The sequence below is a fragment of the Dendrobates tinctorius genome, unplaced genomic scaffold, assembly GCF_039654945.1.
Source record: "Dendrobates tinctorius isolate UK_male_01 unplaced genomic scaffold, ASM3965494v1 ptg000332l, whole genome shotgun sequence".
Classification (NCBI taxonomy): Eukaryota; Metazoa; Chordata; class Amphibia; order Anura; family Dendrobatidae; genus Dendrobates; species Dendrobates tinctorius.
Window position 1 is genome coordinate 18,022,912 of NW_027361998.1, and position 4,643 is coordinate 18,027,554.

Sequence of the window (4,643 nt, forward strand, 5' to 3'; positions counted from 1 at the left end):
GACATATATTTTGAATATGTACGCTATCCATACATGTTATCCGGGGAAACGGTACCCTTTCTAACCTTTGTGCAATCACGTGCAATCCATACTGTGCCTGACACCGTCTGAGCCTGCCTCCTGAGACATATATTTTGAATGTGTACGCTATCCATACATGTTATCCAGGGATACGGTACCCTTTCTAACCTTTGTGCAATCACGTGCAATCCATACTGGGCCTAACACCGTCTGAGCCTGCCTCCTGAGACATATATTTTGAATGTGTACGCTATCCATACATGTTATCCAGGGATACAGTACCCTTTCTAACCTTTGTGCAATCACGTGCAATCCATACTGGGCCTAACACCGTCTGAGCATGCCTCCTGAGACATATATTTTGAATGTGTACGCTATCCATACATGTTATCCGGGGATACGGTACCCTTTTTAACCTTTGTGCAATCACGTGCAATCCATACTGGGCCTAACACCGTCTGAGCCTGCCTCCTGATACATATATTTTGAATGTGTACGCTATCCATACATGTTATCCGGGGATACGGTACCCTTTCTAACCTTTGTGCAATCACGTGCAATCCATACTGGGCCTAACACCATCTGAGCCTGCCTCCTGAGACATATATTTTGAATGTGTACGCTATCCATACATGTTATCCGGGGATACGGTACCCTTTCTAACCTTTGTGCAATCACGTGCAATCCATACTGTCCCTGACACCGTCTGAGCCTGCCTCCTGAGACATATATTTTGAATGTGTACGCTATCCATACACGTTATCCGGGGATACGGTACCCTTTCTAACCTTTGTGCAATCACGTGCAATCCATACTGGGTCTAACATTGTCTGAGCCTGCCTCCTGAGACATATATTTTGAATGTGTACGCTATCCATACATGTTATCCGGGGATACGGTACCCTTTCTAAACTTTGTGCAATCACGTGCAATCCATACTGTGCCTGACACCGTCTGAGCCTGCCTCCTGAGACATATATTTTGAATGTGTACGCTATCCATACATGTTATCCAGGGATACGGTACCCTTTCTAACCTTTGTGCAATCACGTGCAATCCATACTGGGCCTGACACCGTCTGAGCCTGCCTCCTGAGACATATATTTTGAATGTGTATGCTATCCATACATGTTATCCAGGGATACGGTACCCTTTCTAACCTTTGTGCAATGACGTGCAATCCATACTGGGCGTGAGAACGGCTGGCGAGCTGTTAAGCAAGCTACAGCACCTGTCCAGACAAGTACAGGGATTCCCTAGCGAGGAGACTTATTTGATTGTTTTCAATGTTGGGACAGCAATTTTTGGGGAGCACTATACTCTGGAGAATGATAGATGGGGCCCACCATACACTGGAACATTCCAAAGGTGGACATCAGACACTGGAGCAGCATTTACAGGGCCCATTATACACTAGAGCATTAGAAATGGGGCCCATTATGTTTGGAGCATTATTTGGGCCCATAAGACAGTGGAGCTTCATCCATGGGGACCAACATATACTGTAGCATTATGTGGAGCTCATCATATACTGTTTCAAACATTATATGGGACCAATGATTCTGTATGGAGAAATAGATGGGCCTCGTCATGAGATGTAAAAAGTGAGGTATTTTTCATTGTACTATACCGCTATTTCTCTGCCGTATCGGAGCATGATGAGTTGTGGTATGTGTTAAAGGGGCGCTCTTTCGCCCAGGGCACATGAAAACCTGCAGCCAGCCCTCCCCCCCCCACAACTTTAGCCAAATAACACCCATTTTTCAGTGTGTAACTTGTATTATGAAGTTAATTAAGGTTGACAAGCTTAAGTAAGAAGAATTGATGCTTTTGGCATTCAAATGGGCACTGTAGGTGTGTTTCCTGTCCTCCTCTCACTGCCGACTTTTATTCCCCATTGACTTACATTGGGTTTCGTGTTTCGGGACGACCCCGACTTTTCCCTATAATCGGACGATCAAGCTCGACCCGACTTTTGGAAAAGTCGGGTTTCACTAAACGAAACGCGACCCTAAAAAAACAAAAGTCGCTCAACTCTAGTGATAACCACTACACTACAGAAACCGGCTGCGGAAGGTTACTGTGGTCATGACGAGCCATCGAGAACAAAGACTCAATTTCAAAAGCTTTAATATCAACGCCTAATGTCATGCTTCTATCAAGTTTCAAACTGGGGACCGTTCGCCTGTGAGGTGAACGTGACAACCACTACACTTCAGAAACTCCATGCAAAGCTAAAGATGTTTAAACATGCTGAAATGAACTTGAAAAAGAAAAAAACAGCCAGCCAAAGTCAAGAGGTCTTCCTCTATGTCTGAAGACAGGACAAAGTGCATTTTGCAACACAGGAACCTTTCATTTGTCAGGCTATTGGAAAAAAGAACAAACAGGGAAACAAAACCATTTTCCACAAAACAATCTCATGCCTTTGTCCAAAAGCCAAAAAGAAAAAGCACCTAGATGCCTGCTTTCGCACATTGATCCTATCAGATGTTACCTGAATTAGGAACACTTAGACACTGTCAAAAACACGCATGCTTGCCAAAAGCAAAAACGGGTAGAAATAATCACATTGGTAAAAGTAATGCTCATTAAACCAGCAATAGAATATGCTAACTAAGGCTAATTAAGCCAACAATATACGTTTTGATCAAAATAAAGAAAAGCCACATGTTTCTGCCCGGGATCAAAACAGGGAACTTTCAGGAGGATGGCAAACAGGACAATCACTACACTACAGTAACCAGACAAGAGCGTTTACTGTGGTCATGGCAAGCATTAAAGATCATGCAGTCATTGTCAAAAGCGCTAGTTTGCAAGAGAAACGCTGTGTTTCGGCCCAGTTTCGAACTGAGGACCTTTCGCGTGTAAAACGAAAGTGATAACCGCGACACTACAGAAACAAACCGATTCAAAAAAACAAAAAATGCTGTGGTCATGGCAAGCAATAAAGAACAAGCACTGAAAGTCAAAAAGATCGTTTTCCAAGAGGAAAGCTGTGTTTTTGCCCAGTTATGAACTGGGCACCTTTCACGTGTGAGGCGAACGTGATAACCGCTACACTACAGAAACCGGATGCAAGCGCTTACTGTGGTGACAACAAGCAATCGAGATCAAGAACTGAAAGTCAAAAGCTTGGATACCAAACGTTAACAGCGTGTTTCTGCCCAGTTTCGAACTGGGGACCTTTCGCGTGTTAGGCGAACGTGATAACCACTACACTACAGAAACAGGCTGCGGAAGGTTACTGTGGTCATGACGAGCCATCGAGAACAAAGACTCAACGTCAAAAGCTTTAATATCAATGCCTAATGTCATGCTTCTATCCAGTTTCGAACTGGGGACCGTTTGCACGTGAGGTGAACATGACAGCCACTACACTTCAGAAACTCCATGCAAAGCTAAAGATGTTTAAACATGCTGAAATGAACTTGAAAAAGAAAAAAACAGCCAGCCAAAGTCAAGAGGTCTTCCTCTATGTCTGAAGACAGGACAAAGTGCATTTTGCAACACAGGAACCTTTCATTTGTCAGGCTATTGGAGAAAAAGAACAAACAGGGAAACAAAACCATGCTCCACAAAACATTCTCATGCCTTTGTCCAAAAGCCAAAAAGAAAAAGCACCTAGATGCCTGCTTTCGCACCTTGATCCTATCAGGTGTTACTTGAATTAGGAACACTTAGACACTGTCAAAAACACACATGCTTGCCAAAAGCAAAAACCGGTAGAAATAATCACATTGGTAAAAGTAATGCTCATTAAACCAGCAATAGAATATGCTAACTAAGGCTAATTAAGCCAACAATATACGTTTGTGATCAAAATAAAGAAAAGCCACATGTTTCTGCCCGGGATCAAAACAGGGAACTTTCAGGAGGATGACAAACAGGACGATCACTACACTACAGTAACCAGACAAGAGCGTTTACTGTGGTCATGGCAAGCATTAAAGATCAAGCACTCAATGTCAAAAGCACTAGTTTGCAAGAGGAACGCTGTGTTTCTGCACAGTTTCGAACTGAGGACCTTTCACGTGTAAAACGAAAGTGATAACCGCGACACTACAGAAACAAACCGATTCAAAAAAACAAAAAATGCTGTGGTCATGGCAAGCAATAAAGAACAAGCACTGAAAGTCAAAAAGATCGTTTTCCAAGATAAAAAGCTGAGTTTCTGCCCTGTTTCGAACTGGGGACCTATCGCGTGTTAGGCAAACTTGATAACCGCTACACTACAGAAACCAGATGCAAGTGCTTACTGTGGTGACAACAAGCAATCGAGATCAAGAACTGAAAGTCAAAAGCTTGGATACCAAAGGGTAACAGCGTGTTTCTGCCCAGTTTCGAACTGGGGACCTTTCGCGTGTTAGGCGAACGTGATAACCACTACACTACAGAAACCGGCTGCGGAAGGTTACTGTGGTCATGACGAGCCATCGAGAACAAAGACTCAACGTCAAAAGCTTTAATATCAACGCCTAATGTCATGCTTCTATCCAGTTTCGAACTGGGGATCGTTCGCTTGAGAGGTGAACGTGACAACCACTACACTTCAGAAACTCCATGCAAATCTAAAGATGTTTAAACATGCTGAAATGAACTTGAAAAAGAAAAAACAGCCA

General features: G+C 43.3%; 2 non-coding genes across 2 annotated transcripts; both read right to left on the minus strand.

Annotated features, from left to right (window-relative positions):
- Positions 1-3,179: 3,179 nt before the first annotated feature.
- Positions 3,180-3,252, minus strand: TRNAV-AAC (transfer RNA valine (anticodon AAC)). The gene has a single exon. It is a non-coding gene; the product is annotated as a tRNA-Val (tRNA).
- Positions 3,253-4,349: 1,097 nt separating this feature from the next.
- On the minus strand, positions 4,350-4,422 carry TRNAV-AAC (transfer RNA valine (anticodon AAC)). Its single transcript has one exon. It is a non-coding gene; the product is annotated as a tRNA-Val (tRNA).
- Between the last annotated feature and the right edge of the window lie 221 nt (positions 4,423-4,643).